This window comes from Notechis scutatus, chromosome 2 (assembly GCF_049901735.1).
Source record: "Notechis scutatus isolate UNSWTSFEM ecotype Mainland chromosome 2, rNotScu1.2, whole genome shotgun sequence".
Classification (NCBI taxonomy): Eukaryota; Metazoa; Chordata; class Lepidosauria; order Squamata; family Elapidae; genus Notechis; species Notechis scutatus.
Window position 1 is genome coordinate 47,563,079 of NC_142010.1, and position 23,726 is coordinate 47,586,804.

At 37.8% G+C, this 23,726-nt stretch overlaps 1 long non-coding RNA gene across 1 annotated transcript in view; it reads left to right on the plus strand.

The window, feature by feature from the left end:
* Positions 1–1,257: 1,257 nt before the first annotated feature.
* The window catches only part of LOC148132013 (uncharacterized), a 34,131-nt gene continuing 11,662 nt past the window's right edge, over positions 1,258–23,726 (plus strand). Inside the window, exons 1-4 of the long non-coding RNA XR_015747499.1 lie at positions 1,258–2,436; positions 2,994–3,130; positions 5,637–5,760; positions 20,472–20,690. This is a non-coding gene — a long non-coding RNA (uncharacterized LOC148132013). The remainder of the gene's footprint in view (positions 2,437–2,993; positions 3,131–5,636; positions 5,761–20,471; positions 20,691–23,726) is intronic.

Genomic DNA, 23,726 nt, shown 5'->3' on the forward strand with positions numbered 1-23,726 from the left:
CGGTGCATAGTATTAGGCCGCAAAGCTATAATCCTTTTCCACCCCCCACTTACCTTGAGAGATTCATTTATAATCACTAGGACTTACTTCGAAATAAAAAATATTATTAATCAGTCCATTAAATTCATTGACCTGAAAGGAAAGATTCTGAGCAGGCTTCAAACCAAACTGGAATTACTCCATTCAAATCATACTGCTAGCTTCATAATAGAATTAATGTTATTTATAAAGACAAAGATAAACTGCAAAATACAAAAATAGGTTATTGGTCTCAATCTCGTCTCTGTTCATTTACTTGCTGGGAGAGGGTTTTTGGCAGAAATTATGTAATATGAATTAGCTATTAATTTCTTTTCCAGTAAAAAAAAATATTCTAAATGGTTATTGTGTCACTATTTTATTCAAAGGCGTAAGATTGGTTGCTGCTGCCAGTCAGAGGCTTAATTATTTCATCGCATTTCAATTTTCAGGAACAGTTTAGTTCATGACTGCTTCTTATCTATGAATAGAAATATAAAACCAGGGTTGTTAAAGCAGTCAGGTTCTTCTTGACATCAGTATATTGGCTGATACAGAGTGCCTTTGAAAGCAAGTTGACCCAGAAGATTAAGCACAAAAAGAAGTATATACTGTTATTCTGGCTGTCAGTTTGCAAAGTCATAGCATGCATTTCCATATTTGGTCAAATAAATTGTCTTGTGGATCAATTCAAGTAAAGCTACACATTTACGGCTTCTCTAGCTGCTGAAACTTGTGTTGGTTGAGGTTCAGGCCCAATTAGCTAAACGGATAAAACCTCTTTTCAAGCAGGCCCACAATTCCCTACAAATCGACCTTTTGTCATGCTGTATTGTGTTAGTGCTCAAACACAAGTTAAGAGAATAACCATGTCCGAATCCAGGTGGTTATGAAAAAAAACACAGGGCCTACTATTATATGTGACCCAACAGCAATATTTTGGGAATAGGTTCCACCTCGATTCATGTACACATAATTGTCGCACTATGGAAGTGGGATCCATATATTTTAATTTAAAAACATATTATTTTTTTGATAATGTTCTTATTTAAATAATTACCTTTTATCTAAGGTTATTGATAGCCTTTATCAATTTGTTGTTTTATTCTATTGTTGTACACCAGGGGTGTCCAACCTTGGCAACTTTAAGACTTGTGGACTTCAACTTTGCTGGCTGAGGAATTCTGGGAGTTGAAGTCCACAAGTCTTAAAGTTGCCAAGGTTGGACACCCCTGTTGTACACCATCACCCACAGTTGCTTTGTGTGAGATGGGTGGCTATATAAATCTGAATAATAAATAAATAGAATGTTCCCGTGATGGCATGTCCAAGGATACCAAGAGCAACATATAGAATACCACAATGACAGCTTTTTCTGTATCCTGTGTCAGGGGTATCAAACTAATGGCCACAGGCTGGATGCATCACGTGCAGGCCATGCCCACCCCAGCTCCATGAAGGGGGGGAAAGTTGCAAAACATCACATGATGGCAACGTGAAGCCGTGAGTTTGGCACCTGTGCTATAGATATTGACTACATGTCCTTTAAAAACATCTGAAGATCTTCACTATAATAAAAATGAGTTAAAAGAACAAATTGAGTTTATTATTAGTGAGTTTACTGTAGTTAATGATGGAAATATTTCAAAAGTTAAAAGGAGGTTAAAGTTTTAAAAAGATAATTTCTACACATCTTACATCTGTGCATATAAAGCTTAATTTTTTCAAAACTATCTATAATATCCTTCAAGGGTTTACATTCAACAGCATCCATAGAATTCACCACTTTCTTCACAATGACAAAAGTAACATTATGAACCTACATTGAAAATCGTACCCTCTAGAGCAGTGATGGGGAACCTTTTGAGCTTGGCATGTCAAAAAATTGGAAAATTGACTCTGCTGGTGGGTCACTTCTTCCTCCCTCCTCCAACAAAATAAAAACAATTCTCTACCTTCCCTCATCTAGATCTTGCTGGCTGGGGAATTCTGGGAGTTGAAGTGCACAGATCTTAAAGGTGCCAAGATAGGACACCCCTTATCTAGAGACATAGAGAGACAGCTATTTCCATGTCCATCTGGTTATTCCTTATTTCACCTGTCACCTGAGATCGGGCAGGTGCCAATGGAAGAAAAAGCTCCCCCCTTTTTATGGCAAAGGCTTCAAAACTGAGCTTAATCCAGGTCATTTTATTAACAGTATTATGGGAAATGGTTGCCCTTCCTTTTTTTACTGGGATGTTTTTCCAACTGCCCTAAACTGGGATTTCATGCGGGAACAGTATTCCAACCTGGCCTATCCTTCTCTAAGAACCCTACTTAATTTGGAGGAATCACTCAAAGCTAAGAGCTGCTTGTTTTCATCAAGGGCACTACAAAGATTCTTGTGGCAGCTGCTCCCCTCTTCATTTTGCTCAGGTAAGAACCTTTTAAAAAACCCTTTCAGCTTTCAAAGTTTAATTGTTTTAAACGGCTGCTTTTCACTGCTGTTTTATGGCCTGTTTTTTATGTTACTAGTCTGTTTTTATGGTAGCTGATGTTGTTCATTGCCCCAGGAACTAATTACTTGAATGGCAGTATTTAAATATGCCACATAAAGGCATATCTTCTTAAGAAAGGAAATGCAGCCTTGGAGAGGGAAGCTTAAGCTCAGCTCTATAATTGTGGTTTATTTCTCTCTTCCCCCAGCTCTGATTTTTTCAATTCTTTGGGATGGCTAAATATATATATTTTTATAGTGCAACTTTCACTCCTTTGCAAACGTATAGAATAGAAGAATAACGAATTGTTTTCTGCTTTGAAAATACCTCAGATTTTCAGAAAGCAATAAGCTCAGATCGGGGAACCACAACAATCTGCAGCATAGCGGTATTAAACACCGATCTGTTCTCAAAAAGGGAATGCTTGGCAGTCATTGTCACTGTTATTCATATGTGAAATTGATGTTTTGTTTTTTGTTTTGTTTTCCTAAACAGATAAGAAACAGATGACTTTTTGCCACAAGATGAGGAACTCAAAATGCTTACAAGGCTCCAGGGCCATTATCTAACCCTAATTACCCCAACTGGATCCTGCTGTGAAAAGAGTATCAAAATCACGCTCCTGGAAAATGGTAGGCCTTGAAAAAAAATTGAGCAATCAACTATAAAAGCCTGATTTCCCAAGTGGGTGTTATAATAAATTTAAAAGCTAACTCATTAATTGGTCTCAGACTGACATGGGAAACTGATTTCCGCAAAGCCATAAATGGAAACAGAACGGACTAAAACAAGAGGTTAGAAAGTAAGTTTTTCCTTCCTCAGCTAAAATTAAGAACAGTTTGTCCCTTGAACCCTCCAAGTTAGTACATATGAAGACAATCAATCCCTTAGATTGAAATTGGTTAAAGTAAATTTATTTCAACTTTTAGTTGATTTGTCTCCAAATTTCTTCCATATGACTGGAAATATATTTTTAGAAATGAGTAAGTAACAGGAAAAACAAGTCTGAGCTCACCATTACAAAGGTTAACATGTTCTTTCAGAGTCACATTGGGATGTAATATCTAACAATTTGTTGTTATCTAACTGCTGCTGGAATGTCTCTACATACATTGTAAAAAATAAAATTACAACCTTTGGTTTTTGATATTGACATGTGTGGGTATGGTGCAGGGGTGGGATTCAAATTTTTAACAACCGGTTCTATGGGCATGGCTTAGTTGGTGGGCGTGGCTTGGTGGTCATGTGACTGGGTGGACATGGCTTGGTGGTCATGTTATTGGCTGGGTGTGGCCAACTCAATATCACTCACATTGAGGCATGCATCTCCTCGCCTGGCATTTCATGACTATGGGGATGCTGCAACAGTCGTAAGTGTGAAAAATGGTCATAAGTCACTTTTTTCAGTGCCATTGTAACTTTGAATGGTCACTCCACACAAGCAAAGTACCAGCAAAGGAGGGAAAAAAAACTCCAGAGAAGTTCCTGAGACAGGAAGTCTAGTCGTGCCAAGAATGTAATAAGGGTTAATTTTAGAAGCAATTTCTGAAAGCAACACCAGAATGTTTCCTTCCTGCCTTCCTTACAGGATTAGTCCAGTAATTTCTTCTAACAACAGGTTCTCTGAACTGCTTAGAATGTTAACAACCGGTTCTAGCGAATAAGTGCGAACTGGTAGAATCCCACCCTTGGTATAGTGCCATTGCAGAAAAAAAAATAGTACTTAGCCATGACAAGGAAGAACTAAAATATTTACTTTTTTAAAGTCAGGACACATAGCTTTATGTTGGGAAATCTTTAAAAAATCAAATGAGATTTCTTTTTAATAGCATGGTAAGAGAGCCAATATTTTAATGGTGTCTTTTCTGTGACATTTTTATACTTCAGGTTTGGATATAGTGTGTAAAATGTTAAAGGTTAATAAAAAAATGTATTTAAAAAGAAAAGAGCAAGCAAGAACAGTCCTTTCTAATTTGAAGCAGAATATTCCTAGGGAGGGAAGGAGAAAGGGAGGGAGGAAAGAAATAATAATCGTGCAAATATTATATACATCGTTAATTTGTTTGATAATCTAAGTTTACTGATTACACAGAGAAAAATATTTTTTAGTTAGAGATCTTATTAACATCTTATTCCAAGTTTACTTTTAAGGTAATTCTACAGTTGACTATAATTCATTCAGTTTGCCACTGTCTATATTGATTGATTGACAAGGGTTCTGTAGTGCAGTGGTGTCAATACTACCCAATTCACACTGTTAGTAATCTTGACATGTCAGAAATAATCCACCTGATATTGGCCCATAGCTATCAATCTAATTCAGCCCTTAGTTTGAAAAGGTTGTTTGGTTAAAAAAAAACACGATGGTGATGGTGGCCAGATTTCCCTGTAGAGAGATATTTTATTTAATTTCTTCAAGTGTGTGTGTGTGTGTGTGTGTGTGTGTGTGTGTGTGTGTGTCTTCAATTCTTCCCTTTATTCTTTAAATGGGAAAGTGGCCAGGGTTAGAAACTCCCATGCCATTTTTGATATCCTTCCTTCCTTCTAGATAGTTAACTCTCCAGTTTTTCTCCAGAGGAGTGCTCTACAAAAAGGTTCAAAACCAAGACTACACAAATGCTTCCACATACAATTTTGCAGACTTCCCGGCTCCATGTCTTCAGAGAGAGGGGAAGCAGGCTAGCTACTTGTTTAAGAACAAGAGAAGCGTGAATCTCTCAAACTGGATTGTTGCTGTTGTTTTTTTACTGTATGCTGTCTCAAATCAGGGTTCTTCAGGGTTCTGACAAAACTTTTCAAGCACAGTCCCTTTTATAGAAAACTCATCACTGCTATTTTTTTTAAAAAAAAGTCTGAAAATTTGGACAATATCCTTTTACCTGAATGTTGTACATAAGATTTCTCTATCTGATTTTGGAGAAGGAAACACATACTGTTCTTCCAAAATCATATTCTGTTATTTGCAAATAGGGCATAAAATTACCCAGAACAAAGTTTCTAATAAAAAAGTTTTGCCAAAATGAAAAGGATGCTGAAATGTCAATATACAATGAATTCCGCTTATATTTTGACAACTTGGAAGCTTGTCACACAGAATCAATAGACTTTTTTGTCTCCTGTGTTGTCATTGATGCTCAGCAAAATTGGCTGAAGACACATTCCCTGCTCTTTTCATTGGAATAACTGAACTGTCTGCCTGTACCTGCCAAAGTAGGAAAATGCCAAAGAAGACTCAAGAGCTGTTCTGCTACTGGAGCCAAAGGTAAATAAAGCCAAAGGAAATTATGATGAGGTTTATTATAATTGATCAGATTACAAATTCAAAAGATATGCTGAAAATGAGACTTAATGAATGATTTAAGAGCGAGTATTAAGCAAAAATATCATAAAATATTCTGCTTACACATTGCCAAAATTCTTAACCACATGGGGGAAGATAGTTAAATGTCATATTTAATCTATATATTTTCTGTGATTGCTATATTTGTCTGGTTGTGCCTTGCCCTTATTTTACTATTTAATTCAGCTACACTCTATACCACAATGTTTTTTTCAATAAATATGATGAATGCTGTGTTTATGAAGATGATCCCCTTACAAAAAACTAGGTCACCAGAGCCTCTTCTTCTTTCCACATTCTCCTCTCTGTCATTCCCCACAGGGCTGTGCTGCTGATAAGAAAAAATAATAAATACAATAGGTGTTGAACATGAGGAACACATCTTTTTTCTTTTAAAACTTTTAAACCACGCAGAATTCTATTCATGAAAGTTGCATCTGAAAAAGTATAACATTGGGAAAGTAGAGTACCTCCCTACCTCCCTATATATAGTCTTCAATGGTTGCATGGATATTATAGAGAATATTGCATTAAAAATTGTGAGAAATCTCTCTCTCTCTCTCTCTCTCTCTCTCTCTCTCTCTCTCTTCTGTCACACACACACACACACACACACACACACACACACACTAACAAACAAAAGCTTTTAGCATTTCAGGGTGTGAACTATACAAGTTCAAAAGAAGTATTTTTTCCTTCTTTACCTGCATTCATATAAGGAAGACATTTATTTAAAACTGCCAGATGGTAGTCCTTGACTGATATTCTTTGAGCTTGGAAGTTTGGTAACCAGTTGAGGATAGTCACTACTTGGATGAAAGTTCACTTCAAATCTTCAGGGTTAAATGCTGGGGTGGGGGAGGGGAGGTGAATTCCAAAAAAGAAGGCAATGATAAAACACACCGATTATTATGAAAAATTCTGCATTGATTTGTATGTCCATGAAATCACCAGGAGTTGTTTTTAGGTAGGATTTTTTTTTTCTGATTTGGAATTATATTGATTTCATGTAGCTTTCTGTGTATTTTTGAAATGGGTGATGGTCATGCTTTTTCCATCTTGATTTCTTAAGCTCTTGATCTGCTTATTTACATAGGTCACATTACCAATATCATAGTTTTCACATGACACCTTTTCATCATGAAAGAGATGACACATTGTCTTTTGCAGATATAATACATTAGGAGAGAGCCAATTTATATAGTGGTTGAGGCATCAGGCTAGAAACCAGGAGACTCTGAGTTGTAGTGCCCCCTAAGCCACAAAGACAGCTGGGTGACCTTGGTCTAATCACTTTCTTCAGCCCTAGGAAGGAGACAGTGACAAACACTTCTGAAAAACACTTTTCTAAGAAAACAGCAAGGATTTGTCCAGGCAGTTTCTGAGAGTCAACACGATTGAACAGAAGGGGAAAAAACAAATATTAGGAGATGGCAAGCATATCACCATTTTTGTGTGTCGCCACAAGCAGTTTTGTCTTCTTGAATCCTGATTGGTGCATTGCAACCATATAATTGGCATAAGCATTTTGGATTTTTACATGTGCATGGAAGCCATTTGGTTTGTAGGTGCAAGAAACATGAAATGTGAGAAAGTACTTTTAGAATGTTACCTTTAAGCTCACATGTCCCATCTAGTGTTTTATAAAGAAGATATCTCTGTTTGTGTGTCCATGTGTGTGTGAAACTGAACAACAGAAACATTGTATAGCACCTTTTCAGACTTGTATACAAAATAAATCTTGTTTTCCATTCTTGGCTTTTTCAAGAAGCTTAAGAATTAAAATTCTGGGAAGTTGCTTTGTTTCTTGGAACAAGAAACTGAAAGAATTTATAGTACACTCAAAACTTTCCAGGATGGGTGGTGGAATAGTGCTGCTCTGTCACTATCTAAAATCCAAATATTTTTCCATGTTTTCACAGCAGTGAATTTTTCCACCTTTCAACATCTCGCTGCAAAAATTCAGCAAATATATAGTGTGCTGTTTGGAGATACATTCTAGAGAAGACAATATGAATTGCATTTTTTAAATAATAATCATTTTCATTAAATTAACAGCTAAAATGATTCTTTTATTGAGAGATTATGAGCACTGATTTAAAGAGGAGGGTGTCTCAAGACCATTCTTTGGCTTGTGAGCTGATTTTCTGCATGCTAATGACTAAGGACATGCTCAAGAGAAGAGGATTTACACAGCCTTGGTTAGGAAGTTCATAATAGTTACTATGAGATAATGCAATTGGGACTTGCAACAAGACACTACAATGCAAAATGGTCCAGTTAAAGGTACCAGCTAGTCAGCCAGCCATGCCTTCCTCAGGATGTCCAGTGTATCGGTTTTCACCATCCTATCAGCCACCATCCCACTTCCCTTGAGAACACTCACTCTTCCTTGGACTACCTAGGGAAGGTGTGGGGGGGCAGGTTTGTGCTTGACAGTCTCCTGAATATATTTCATTTTTTCCTATAAATGTTGTTGTACTCCTCTCCTCCCTCCTACTATACTTTTTCTGGGATGGAGCTTAAATGGCATGTAGATGGTGTCATTTATCTCCCAAAGATTCAGGCTTGCAGAACTTTGAATTTCTGCAATAAACCTGTAAAGTTTCTTTTGTTGTTGTTGATAGCATGGATGGGCAAGCTTTGGATGGTGTACTGTCCCACTCACTCACACATACACATAACAATAGTTTAGCAGGTTTATTAATATTCCCCAGCATTCCCTTCACTGAAAACTCAGAGCAGTCCCAATTAAGTCCAGCCAAAAGCAGACCAACATTAATCCACTGAGCAATGGCCAATGAGTTCACAAGGCACTTGAAAGTTTCCCAAACAAGACAAATCCACCAGGCAAAATTAAATCCACAATATAAGAGGATTCACAAGGCATGATCAAGTCAGGCATGGTATTAATCCAAAGCAAGGCAGAAATCACAACAATCAGGAAACACACTGATAGGAAATGAACACATTGTTCCCAGCATCATCTCAATTTGTCTGTTGAGCTAAATCGCCAGCTACTCAAGAGGGATGAGGCTGCCTCCTCAGGAGTAATTTGGCTGACCTTCACTGTTCCTGCCATTTCTCTGCCTTATGTGTTCTCGGATCAGGTGCAGAAAGCAGTTCTTCCTCCTCCTCACTGACTGGCTGCAGCTGCATACTTTCCCCACCTGAAGCCTCAGGGCTGTCCTGCTGCAACTGTGCTTCTATCAATCCTTCTCAAACAACTGCTTGGAGCCATTGACCAAATCCCTCCAGACATGCCTAGAACTGGTTTATCCTCCTTTGAACTGACATCTGCAACCATATCTGGGGACACATCTGGGGGAATCATCACAGATGGCCAAAAATAACATTTAGCATTTTAATGGACAGGGCAATAGCACAGCATGGACTCAAGATGTGTTGTACATAAGGATTTTTGCAGATGTGGGAATTTGAGGAGCAATGGCTATTCTTAAGAGGGCTCAGCTAACTTAGCCCTCAAAAGCTAGAAACATTATAATGGATTCAGAGTACAGATTGTATGTCTCTGGTCTATAGGATGGAAGATCTTAACCTTCACTTTGAGGACATTTTCATGAATATGCATAGAAATGTTTGTTTTTAGCATTGAAAAGACACCAAATCCCTGGCATACGAGAACTGTAAAAATTTTCAGTGACATACACACACACACATCCTGAACATTTTACTGAGACATTCCATGATTAGTACCTTTTTTTCTCTAAGCAAGATGCAATATATATTCATATGAATGAACATAAACATGAAAAAGTGGATAAAATTAGGCACCTTTTAAAAATGTATAAACTAGGATCTCTCAAACACAGAGAGAATTTAAAGGCAAAGACTGCTGGAATGCATTAGAACAGGGGTCCCCATTCCCTGGTCCACAGCCCAATACTGGTTGGCGGTCCACTGGGAACCAGGCCACAAAAGCTGCAGGTGAGCTCCATTTGCACAACACCATCTCCTCCCCCCAGCCCAGCTGCTGCAGGCTGTGAAATATATCTTCCATTTATTCATCCAATTAGGAGAACCATAGTAACATAATAGATATCAGCAGAGCTTGGGCCAGTCCACCTAATGAGATTCTCTTAAGTGCATAGTGAGAAAAATAAAAGTATTTTGGATGATGGACTAGAAATGAAATGTCCAGCAGGATTAGTGGCCCTAGTTCAGATATTAGTTCAGATATCCCTGATTACCAAATGTTTAAGGTGGTTATTTCATCATTCCCTTTTTGGTGTTTTCTGAGGTTTCCTTTCTCAATCAATGGTTGAAAGGTAAGATGCATAACTGCTGATGGAACAGCTCAGGAGTTTTAGGTTCTGTCATCATTTGAGGGGGGGGATGGGGGACAAAAGGATGTTTTTTTTCTTTGCAGACCATAGGAATGAGCCCTGCCTTGCCAAGGCAGGTGATGTCTGTTACGAACTAAGCAAACGCACTAGTTTAAATCCTAATAGTTTTACTTCCACAGCAGGCTCGTAATCCTGCACTTCTCATTGGCCTGCAGTTAGCAGATCGTGATTGGTCGTTTCCGACTAGTCTGATTGGCTGATAGCGGGTCGCTGCTGATTGGACGCTTCCAGCGCGGCAAACTTAAATCATTGGACACTGTGACAGCAGCCAGCTCTATAAAAGGAGCTGCTGTTGCCCTAGCGAATTGTTCTCTTTCTGAAGTCACTAATAAAGAGTTGAGTCACTATTCAATGCCTCGTCTCCGTTCTTTGCGCCCACTCCTCCAGATCTAACAATGTCTAATGCATAGAGGCATCTTTTCAGCAATGAAATTTCTTGTACAAGTATTCTTGTAAAATCTTCATAAATTTCATTAATAATATAGGGATCAGGCTCAGACAGAAGCCAACATGCACACAGCACTGCATTAGAACTCTCCTTCAGATCACTTCCACCCTTTGTGGAACCCTCCAGATTCTCAGAAAAACTTAAGAGATGATCCAACAATCTTTTTTTTTACCTCTGTTACTTGAAATATCAACAATGAAAGGTGGAAATCATGGGCCTCCCTGCTTCTTAGGTTGTCATGGGTTCTGCTACAACAAAAACCCTCTCTCATCCAGGAAGGATGGCAAACTGAAGGACAAGAAATAAAAGAAAACTGAGTAGCTTGATATTTGAATGGCTCTTTCCAGTCTGAAGAAAAGGTGAAAACTGACAAAATTATTGTGATTGCAATTTTATTTGAGCAATGGAGGAGAAGTTGCAATCAAGGTAGTATTTTCTGATCCTTCGGAGTTGGAAGGAAGCTGGAAAGACAAACAAAGTAAGAATTGCACCCAATGGGGTGGGGGAGGAGGAGAAGGCAGCTTCATAGCATTTCATCAGAAAATAAATCAATTTAATTCTCCAGTACTAATGATATTATGGGAACACAGCACCCAAAGCTGCTTTCAGAGTAGCATGGCATCCTTAGGTGAAAGTACTCTCAGTGTAGATATTCTCACAGAATGTGTGAATGTAGGTATAGATAAGATATCAACAATATGACTTCAAAGGGATGGGGCTCATCTTCACTTCTTGGGTAGTTAAAAAAGTATTTTTTGTAATGCTTACACAGAGCTTATCTTTGGTTTGTTTACATAGTCTTCAGCCATTCTACCATCTCTTAGTTCAGGGTTAGAACTCTGGATTCCTTAAATTGAATTCCATTCAGATTTGTCCAAGGCACTAATATTGTTCCAAAGTTATGTTTTTCTTTGTATTCACTCATTCAAAATATATGTTTTTCCTCACTTATAATTTATTTCAGTTGGAATTACTCCATACTAGCTTATAAAACACTTATCTGAAAATAATTCCAAAAATAATAATAATAAAAAACCCTGAACAGAACGCTCAAGAAGATTTTAACACATCTCCAGAAGATGTGTAGGCTTGATCTTGGCAAACCAACAAGGAAAGAATGTTCCAAAGTTCTAATTTATTTAATCTGAACTAGCTCCATTTTTTAGCCACCTTTCATTGCCAAAGTGTTCCCGAGGTGGCTTCCAAGCCTAACAAAAATGATGCAATAAAAATTTCCATAGTTATTTCACTGAAAACTAACGTGACAAAATAATTAGGAAAAGGATCTAAATGAGAGACATTCAAGTTATACAGTCATGAAATCTCCACCCACCTCCTGGAAAATAGAAATAATACCAGACTTAGCTCACAATGTTGTTAGATACAATTCCAAGAAATTCCCAAGAAATTCCAGAGAACAGATTTATTAAGGGAAAGAATCTTTGGTCCAGGTGCTTTATGATTGCATCCCAGATATAAATTACCATTTTGCTTAAAAACTCAGCAGAACAAAGGCAATTTATTTATCCAAAGTTTAGGTGAGATTACAGTAGGAATACCTACCTCTTAAATCAAGAGTTATTCATTCCTTTTGCCAGGAAAATTTTAGAACCTAGTTAAATAGAAAGTTTACTGAGGGACTTGAGAAAAATGGTTAGCAACACTAAAATTTACATGACATTTTGTAGGGAAGGAAGTCTTATCGAAATGTGAAGAATAAATATAGGCTAATCTGTTTGCAGCTTTATCAGCTTGGTGCATACATAGGCAAGCATCAGGTAAATGTTGTTCTCTTTTAAAACTGCCTACAGTTCCAGCTCATAGTCAGCTGGCCACAACGAGAGGTTTTGGTGGGGGAAGGTGAAGTTGGGCTATTTTTAAACTCAAGGATAGGGCACACTGGCATGTGTTGGATTTACCCTGCTGGGTTTTTTTTTCAGTTAAACTCAGTGAGCTTAGCTTCTTGTGCCAACTGTCTGTTGCAGAACACAAATGCTTGGATTTCATCTGCTGTGCTGCCTGACAAGTCTCATTGCTTGTGTGAGTGAGGCTGCTGTCTGCCAAGAAAAGTTTGGACATCGTGCTCCTAAAACACTATGTCTCTCTTTATTTAGCTCCATATGAAAGCATTCAAATGGTTTGATAGTCACATGATGGAAGCTTTATGAAGTGTATGCAGGGACATATTGAATTGGTGTGGCAGAGGGCATTGTTCAGGCGATTCACGTTTCATTGACTGTGGGTAAAAGCTAACTTTGATTGGCAACTTGAGTAGGAAAGGAACATTCCTGCCTTGTAATAGTCAAGCCACCATAACCGTTGTTAAAATTTTATGTTAAAAATCACAGTACAGACAAGGCACAACAGGGAAAGATTCATTTTCTACATTGCAGATACAGATAATCAGATAATCAGAGTTGGAAGGGACCTTGTAGGTCATCTAGTCCAAGTGGGAGACCCTACACCATTTCTGACAAATGGCAGTCCAATCTCTTCTTGAAAGTCTCAAGTGATGGCGCTCCCACAACTTCCGAGGGCAAGCTGTTCCATTGGTTGATTGTTCTCACTGTCAGAAAGTTTCTCCTTATTTCCAGGTTAAATCTCTCCTTGTTCAGTTTGCATCCATTATTCCTTGTCTGGCCTACAGGCGCTTTAGAAAATAGCTTGACCCCTTCCTCAAATATTGGAAGACCGCTATCATGTCTCCCCTGGTCTTTCTCTTTACTAGACTAGCCAAGCCCAGTTACATTTCAGTTCTCAAAAATATAAATACTGCATATTAGAAGAACTGCATATTAATTTGAGAATGCAAATTTGCAAAGCTAGGGTCAATGTGTGAACGTAATAAAATTCACAAGCTTGGAGTATTGAGTAGTAAATGTGAATGGCATTTCTACTCCCTGGAACACTTTTTACCCTCTCAAATATGTTGATACCCTCTCAGTCCAGTGTATATTAGTTTCCAAAGTTCAGCTGAGGAACAGAATGCCTCAAAGAAAACTCTTTGTGCAAGTAAACTATGAGTGAGTGAACAACTTAAAATTGCTTCTTTGTACCTTCTTTTGGCGCATACTGATTCCCCTCCCTTCTTCTTCTTCTTTTCTTCAGCGTTTGTCTCGCGCTCTGGCGAGGTCCGCTAATGTCCTTGAGTACTGCTTCCACGCCTCTCTGTCTGCCACGTATGTCGGGTCTGCCTTCGCGATCTCTAGATCGGCCTTGATCGTGTCCATCCAGCGTTGCTTAGGTCTACCACGCGGTCTCGTTCCTCCGACAATCACCTTCATCGCAGATTTGATGATGGATTCTTCCTTGGCGCGACTCACATGGCCGAACCATCGAGCCGGGACTGCCTTATGACCGTGGGGATGGGCACGACGTTGAACCGTCTGCGCACTTCTTCATTCCTGACGCGATCGATCACTGATTCCCCTCCCATCTGTTTGAATTTGATTGGTAGATGGCTGAGTGTAAATAAACAATCCTGTACAGTTTTAAATGGAAGTAAGTTTTGAAGTAGCATTTCTGAGTGAGATTGGATTAATGCTTTTATAAAAATTGTCTCCAGCATTTAATTCCTGTTGCTGAATTATTTTAGTTTTTTCCCCACAAACATTTTACTAACCCACCCATAATTTAATAGCTAAGAGCAGAATAATTAACAATGACCTAACCTTAAAGGAAACAATGAAAAGCTTTCATGGTATGATACATTTTTTAACCCATACTTCTTTATGTCCTGTTATGCCTTCTCTGATTTGGTGTTTCCTGCTTTGAAAGTAAAACTGTTTTTTGTTGGAATTTTCAGTCAACTAGCCCAGTGGATTGGTAATTCTGGGAATTGTCTCAATGCAACTAGGAGGCATTGTGGTGGGAAACTTTCTTAAAATGCAGATTTGGTTCTTCAGCAAATATTTAGCTGCACCAGCTATGTTGCCAAACCTCCAGATTACACAACACACACACACACACACACACACACACACACACACACACACATATATATATATATATATATATATATATATATATATATAGAGAGAGAGAGAGAGAGAGAGAGAGAGAGAGAGAGAGAGAGAGAGAGAGAGAGAGAGATGGTTTTCATGCTAAGACAGGACTAGAACTCACACCCTGCTGGTTTCTAGGACAGCACCTTCAACACTACACCAACGTGGCTAAAAATGACAAAAATCACTAAAAGAGAACACATCATACTCCAGTGTTGATCAACTTTCATTAACCTCTCCTTCAAACAAGTTGGCCGTGGTGGGTGGGGTTTATGACAGTTAATTACAGCTGGAGGATACATGCTTCAGGAAGTGTTGTAAAAGGAGTCAGGAAAAACAAATGCTGATTATATATCAAAAACTCATCAATCATGATGCAGTTGTTGTTCCTGTCATCAAATATTGCTGTTGAACTCATGTCTTCTTTGTGATTCTATAATATTCCAAAATTTATGCCTCCAAATCATAGATTGAGGTAGAAGAACCAAATACTTCAGAGGTTTTTTTTGTGTGTGTGTGATTTCCTTAGTTAATTTTTATTCATGTAATATAAAACCATTGCATCTTTCCATCTGTAATTTAGTAGGCTCCTTATCACAAGTCGGTACCTGCAGTCCTCAAAGAAATTGCCCAATAAACAGTAAAGACATTTGTAAAACTACTTTTTACCACCAGAGCTGTAAATCACTCCTTTTTATAACTATTCAGTCATTGTCTTAGGAAAATAAATACATTAAAGATATGGGATCTTCAGGAGCTATCAGGATCGGCATCTATTCCCACTGTTTGCTTTTTGGTAAATAGGAGATGTATGACTGCCACCCATGATAGCAGCCAGTCTGTGATTAGCCAAGCTCTTTTTGTGGCCATTGGCTCAAATTGCTTGCTTTCTTTTTTTCTGAAAGAAAAGTTAGGATGTCAGCACTGTAATGCAAATACAAATAAAAAAAACGATGCACCATTTTCTTCTCTGATATCAAATTTTGCTTTTCTTATCAATCTCTGACTTCTGTGGATGATAAAAAGTCAGATCTATTCTCATTTCAGGAAACATTCTGATCTTACTGCATATACCACCACCATTTTGAACCATATGCATTGTCTCCAGATTTTAAGAGAAATAAACATCAACAAACATGGGTTGAATATAATGATCATTTTCCTTCCTAAAACCTGGTCAAAGATCAATCTGACAAGTTTCCTTACTAAGTCTGTGTTTATTCCTCAATTGGATGAAGCTTTCAATGACTACTTATTCCTTTGTTTTTTTAGCCTGCCCTTCTTATTTTTTGTGAATCACTCAAGGCAACTAACATACTTAATACCCCTTCCTCCTCTTATTCCCCCCACCCCAACTTCAACAGAAACCCTGTGAAGTGCTTGGGCTAAGAGATAGTGACTTGTCCAAAGTTACCCAGCTGGCTTTAATGGCTAAAGTGGGACTAGAACTCACAATCTCCTGGTTCCTAGGTTAGCACCTTAACCACTGGACCAAAATGGCTTTCTAGATATTATTTTGTATCTATGTACTTATTTCAGCTGATAGCATGAATGTAACTAGAGACTGTAAAAAGCTAGAAGGTAAATGTGGGGTTTTCATTATTATTATTCCCAGGAAGAGTGATGGAAAATTCAAACACTTTTAGAAGAGAGTACCATAGAGGAATAGAACAGAATAGGATGGGATGGGATGGGATGGGATGGGATGGGATGGAATGGAATGGAATAGAATAGAATAGAATAGAATAGAATAGAATAGAATAGAATAGAATAGAATAGAATAGAATAGAATAGAATAGAATAGAACAGAAGAGTTGGAAGGGATCTTGGAGGTCTTCTAATCCAATCCCATTCTCAGGCAGAAAACACTACACCATTTCAGACAAATGGCTATCCAATCTCCTCTCAAAAATCTCCAGTATTGGAGCATTCACAACTTCTGGAGGCAAGTTGTTCCATTGATTGATTGTTTACTTGTTGGGCAATAAAAACAAGTCAAACTTCCTCAGCAAATCTCCTTGTCCTCAAAATGTACCCTTAGTTACTTGCAATGTTTAGATACAAGTGTTTACGGAAAGCAAAAAAAGACTTAAGCATGCTTCTAGTAATCCAATTGCCCCCAATTAATATAATGTTTCCACTTAACTTGCAGCTGATCTCTTTGTTTGGCACATCCAGTTCTGGCTCATACAAGGTGAAGGAAAAGGAGATGGAAGGGTCAACAGGGAGTTGTGGGCCTTGCAAAAGACTCATAATTAATCCTATCTCAATCGTGGAATTTTTCAGGAGTCCAAACAATGATGTCTTCCACTTGTAATGCTCGATAATATTTCCTCTGGCAATTTGTCAATGGATTTTTGTTGGATAAGTCCAAGATGCTGCTTGGATTGACCTATAATTTTCAGTTCAAAACCTGAGATTGATATCTGAATGATAGTATTTTGACTTCTGTAGCTATTTTGCTATTGGTGTGGAAACAGATGTACTGCTGCCTTCTTTGGATATTTTTCCCCAGACTTCCCATTGCAGCCTGTAACCCTGGGATATTTTGGGGTGATCTCCCATCCAAATGTTAACACATTCTGACTCTGCTTTGCTTTTTCAAGACAGAGATTGGCTGGTTACCAACTGAGTGGGGAGGCAACATTTTTGGACTGATAGGCAGACTGGGAGTTTTGAATGCCAGGCATTGGTGTTCACACAAAATGCGGAGATGCTTATTTACAAAATGACTTGCCACCTTGGCATGGCCAAGTTAGAGATCTCCTTTTGCTAAAACATTAAACTGGGGAAGAGCCATGGTGGCTCAGTGGTTAGAATACAGTATTGCAAGCTAATTCTGCTCACTGCCAGAAGTTCGATCCTGACCGACTCAATGTTGACTCATCCTTCCATCATCCAAGGTCGGTAGAATAAGGACCCAGATTATTGGAGGCAATATGCTGACTCTGTAAATTGCTTAGAGAGGGCTGTAAAGCACTATGAAGTAGTATATAAGTCTAAGTGCTATTGCTCTCCAACTCCATTTCTAGAGCATGCACACACTTACTTTCCCTTGAACCATAGAGCTAGAAAGAGAAATTTAGGCCAGCTTCAGTAGAGAAATCCAAATTAAAACATCCCTGGGAAATGACTGTTCAGATTGCACATGATAACATTTAGCAAAATTGACCCCTGCTTCTGTGGGTGAGTGGGTTCTATGTCAAATTGCCATTATATTACCCACACATGCAGTCTTTATTTTCCTGAGTATAATGGAGCCATTGAGAGGAATTATGGTTATATTCTACAATCAAGAGTGAAAATTGTCTGCCAACTAAGGCTATCTGCCAACTAAGTAGTATTGTCCATAACAAACCACAGTGATGCCAGGATGACATATGTAACTATCACATAAATGTTGTTACATACATGTATCACAATGTCTAAGCTAGTGCATAAGTAATTGCATTTGTGTGATGGCATCAACCTTTGCCCACCTACTGCATGAATATTCACACAATTGAGTGGCTTTTAAATGAAACTAAGAAGAGGAAGACAAAAAAGGATGGCTTTATATTAAGAGATTAAATGGGGGATTAGATAGTAAATTAAATTTTGCTTGCTGTACTAAAGGGCCAAATAACTGAGAGATTTCAGAAAACCCAGCAAGACAAAACAAGAAAGATTATTAGAAATATATATCTGTATATCTATATATCTATATATCTATATATCTATATCTATATCTATATCTATATCTATATCTATATCTATATCTATATCTATATCTATATCTATATCTATATCTATATCTATCTATCTATCTATCTATCTATCTATCTATCTATCTATCTATCTATCTATCTATCTGGTATTCAGCTTTGTTCGGGTATATATATATATATACACACACCACTTAGAGTTTTTCCACCCATATTGACATTTGGGCTGTAATTAAGTACTTCTCTCAAAGAAACAAAATCAGCTCAAGATAATCTTTTATCACAATACTGCACCCCAATGCGAGAACCCTCATAAAATGCAACACCAAGGAAAAAATTTACACATCTAAGATCAACACATCCTGCAGGGTAAAAAAACAACCTTCCTCTCTGGACATTTTATACATCCCTAGGGCAGGAACACCTCAATTTATACAGACAACATGCTTCATGATCAACGTCCATTGTTACTATAAATATTACTACTCTTAGTATTCTGACTTTGTAGCCTACCTTTCAATTCAATAATTTATTTTATATAGCTACCAATTTCATTGAGATTACCCTAGATGGTGTACAAAAATTAAAACCAGAACTCTCTTAATACAAATAATAAAATCAAGTCTTTTTATCAAATCAGGACTTTTTTTTAGTATCCAGTGGGGTATGCCAAGGCTCTATCTTAGTACCAGTACTCTTCAATATCTTCATCAAAGATTTAGACGAGAGGGTACAAGGGAAACTCATTAAATTTGCAGATGACACCAAGCTGGTAGGAATAGTTAACACTTCAGAAGTTAGGCTCAAGAAACAGAAGGGTCTTGGCAAACCTGAACAGTGGTCCTATCTAACAACATGAAATTCAATGGTGAGAAAAGTAAAGTTCTATATTTAGGCAAGAAAAAACAAATGCACAGGTACAGAATAGGTGGTTCCTAGCTCAATAATAGAAACTGTGAAAGGGATCTTGGAGTCCTAGTGAACAACACTTAAATAGGAGCCAGCCGTGTGTTGCAGCTGTCAAAAAAGCCAACACAGTCCTAGGCTGCATTAACAGAGGTATAGAATCAAGATCATATGAAGTGTCAATACCACTTTATAATGGCTTGGTAAGACCACTCTTGGAATATTACATCCAGTTTTGGTTGCCATGGTATAAAAAAGATGTTGAGACTCTAGAAAGAATGCAGAGAAGAGCAACAAAGATGACTAGGGGGCTGGAGGCTAAAATACAGTATATGAAGAACAATTGCAGGAATTGGGCATGTCTAGTTTAATGGAGGGGAGGGGAAGGCCTAGGAGTGACATGATAGTGTTCCAATATTTGAGGGGCTGGCACAAAATGGGGGGGGGGGTCAACCTATTTTCCAAAGTACCTGAAGGGAGGACAAGACACAATGGATGGAAACTAATTAATGAAAACACCAACCAACCTAGAACTAAGGAGAAATTTCTTGACAGGACAATTAATCATTGGAACAACTTGCCTCCAGAAGCTGTGAATGCTCCAACACTGGAGATTTTAAAGAAGAGATTGAACAACCATTTGTCTGAAATGGTGTAATTTTCTACGTGAGCAGAGGACTGGGCTACAAGACCTTCAAAATCCCTTCCAGCTTTGTTATTCTGTTGTTGTTGTTGTTGTTGTTGTTGTTGTTGTTATTATTATTATTATTATTATTGTTGTTGTTGTTGTTGTTGTTGTTGTTGTTGTTGTTGTTGTTATTAAAAAGCATTTTATATGACATTCCATGATTGAACCATCATCCCACCTCAATATCTATGGCAGGGCTTGCTTAACCTCTCAGCTAAAAATGCTTGTGGAATATGATTATATGCTCTGAGACATCCAACATCAGTTGAGACTATTTTGTTTATTATGTAGAAGAGCTTCTGGTGATTAATTGCTTATTTTGAAAATCAGATACATCCAACTAATTTCCAAAATAAGCACAGTTTCCACTCCATTCTTAAGATAGCCCAATGTTATGATTGGGTATTAGCAGTAATTGCATGTTACATTCGTTATCTTTACTAGCTAAAATTATGGTGCCCTGGGATGCTTGAATGAAGGCTTTCTCCTGTCTGTCCTTCTTGATCTTTTCTGCAGGGTTTTGAAGGAAAATCTAGGAAGTGAGGCAGGCAGATATGAATCATGAAAGGCACAATGGAAAATGCCAGCAACATCAGAGGAAATAATTGAAGTGGAACACTTGTGAACAAATGAGCTGCAGTTTATAACTTTATATTACGTTGTTGCTTAGAAACGCTGGAGGAGGGACCACACTTACTGGACATAAGTCAGTTCAGTGTTGACTGCTGAAATCTGGTATGCAACTCCCTAGATCTTTTCAAATGAATGAGAAGTAGAATGGTGCCAAAAAAAAAACCTCTGCTTAAAGAATATATTTGCTTCTATTTTCCCTTTCATGTGAGAACAGTATTCCTATACAATGTATTTTTATAGCTCTGGGTGCAAGTGATTCCAAAAGGTTAAATGTATTTAATCCTATATATGATGGTTTATATAGAGCTTGTTTTTATGTCCTTTTATAGGCTTCATGCAGTGGCTCAGTGGCTTAGATGCTGAGCTTGTCGTTCAGAAAGGTTGGCAGTTTGGTGGTTCGAATCCCTAGTGCCACATAATGGGGTGAGCTCCCATTACTTGTCCCAGCTTCTGCCAACCTAGCAGTTTGAAAGCAGGTAAAAATTTAAGTAGAAAAATAGGGACCACTTTGGTGGGAAGATAACAGTGTTCTGTGAGCCTTCAGTGTTTAGTCATGCCGGCCACATGACCATGGAGATGTCTTCAGGCAGTGCTGACTCTTCAGCTTTGTAACGGGGATGAGCATTGCCCACTAGAGCCGGAAATGACTAGCACGGATATGCAAGGGGAACTTTTACCTTTACCTATAGGCTTCATGAATGTCCATGCTCTGCATTTACCTCCTACCTGCTGCGATGCGGACAATAGTATATTGGCCTGCAAGGTAATGAGAGCCTAGTTTGCATAAATAATGTGAGTTTGCTGACAGCAAAATTGTACTTTGGCATAATGGCCATAATGTACTCAACCTGTTCAGTTCTTATCAGTAGTAGAGAATTATGTAAGAATTACGTAAGTATGACTAGCCACACCTTTTGTATAATACTAAAAAGGATGATGTAAATGATTTGATTGATTCAAGCCATGATAAGCAGCGGAAATCAATGTATTTGGGTGTGTTTGGTAATGAACATACCATACGAAAGATTGAGATTTATAATGCAAACATAGTGATCTGACTTTGGGGTTTCTTAGTTAATACCTCATTGGAAGAAAAGGTGTTGTGAGTGAAATTCCTAAAGGTGCTTTTTCAAAAAGCAGCTGGACTTTTCCCCCCCTTGAAGATGTTTTGCTTTTCATCCAAGAAGCTTCTTCGGTTCTGACTGAATGGTGGATCTTCTTGGATGAGAAGTGAAACATCTTCAAGGAAAAATGAAGTCCAGTTGCCTTTTTGAAAAAAAGCACCTTTGGAACAACCATGACTAAAAATCTCCATAGACATATGAGTGAAAGTATTAAATTTATTATTTTTATTTATTTGTCAATTGCTTACAAGATAATAGGTATAAGTAAAAACATAGTTATGAATACATGGATGCATAAGTGTTATTAGACTGTTGTCAGTACATAGAAATCTATTAGTTGATGATAGATACATGTTATGTTCTTATATGATGATAATGGAAAGACCAGAAATAAGTCTGAGGAAACATTGTGTAATATTAAGAATCAATCCAATCTAGGAGGAAAAATATTTGTTAGATGAGATTACGAACAGATGGGAAGAATGCAGGTGGTTATTTTATAAATACTTCAGCCATAAGGATGATTGATTCTGTTAGAAGGACTGTCTTCTTGAATTTTTTTTTAGCAGAAAACTTGGGAACTGTTGCCCTTGTTTGCTGAGATTAGTGGGTACTCTCATTAAATAAGAGTGTTGTAAGTACTAGGCCTGGTAACCCAAGAGGGAGACTTTCTGATCCATAGAAGTACTAACTGATGCCAGCCATTCTGTGTCAGAACCATTGTTAAACTAATAAAACCTGGGCTTGTTTTATAGTCATCTTCTGCCCTTTGAAACCTCTTTCTTGAAAGTGAAGAAAATATGTCAAAATTCCTCAGAAATGAACATCTTATTTATTTTGCTAGGCATATGAATTGTGCTTACATTTTCAGAGTTGTGGAACTACATAATTGATTTGCCTCTGTATCTCTATGTCCACTAAATCAAGAAGACATGAAGATTCCATAAATCCTTAACACCTGCCCAACCCAATAGAACAAGTCAAAAGTCTTATGGACTTTACTGATACATGAGACCGAAATCAACTGAACCAGTCTTCATAAATTTAGTAAACTAACACCAGAAAGAATATTTATACTAAGAGCTTCAAACAGACATGTCTTTTGATGACTCTTTTGTGCTTTTTCATGGAAACAAGGATAAACTAGAAAACCAAATCTTAATTGCATTCACTGGAGCCGTGGTGGCGCAGTGGTCAGAATATAGTACTGCAGGCCAATTCTGCTGAGTACCAGTTGCCAGCAATTTGGCAGTTTGACTCTCACTGGCTCAAGGTTGACTCAGCTTTCCATCTTTCCGAGGTTGATAAAATGAGGGCCCACATTGTTGGGGGCAATATGCTGACTCTGTAAACTGCTTAAGAGGGCTGTAAAGCACTGTAAAGTGGTATATAAGCCTATATAAGTGCTATTGCTATTCTAGAAAGAGAGAGAGAGAGAGGCAGAGAGAAATCAAACAGTGACCAATTTCTGGATGAATAGGAATGGATTTAAATAGCTCTCAAAATATATCCAGCATTGCCCTCTCAGAAGGGGACAGAGACTTGGATTTCCTCTTGTTTCTAACCCACATAGTGTGTCCATTAATGATGGGTGTTTGCTTGTTTTTGTCTTCCACATTCCTGCTTGTTTGCTCAGAAAAGTCTCCCAAGTTAGGCTGAAATTGTCAAGCCATAAATTGAGTTTGACATCCTTGGCTTGTTATCCAGTGCTCTAAGTCTTCCTTTCTGCCCTGAGGTGAGGGTTTTGTTTTGTTTTTTCCTGGGAAGCAAATTCCATAAAATAAAATAAAAAACTCATGACAACCACACAATTAAATTTGTTAAGACTGGAATTTTAAAGGAATTCCTTTCTAGTGAGGTTTTTTTTTAAATTTTTGTGGGGATCATTGAACCCTGACCTTTTTAAAAAAGGATGTGGGATTTTGAATCTAATTTGTTTACATCCCTGCAATGCAGTTAAGTCAACACAAAATAAAATGATAATAAAACTACAAGTACAAAGGCTGCTATATAC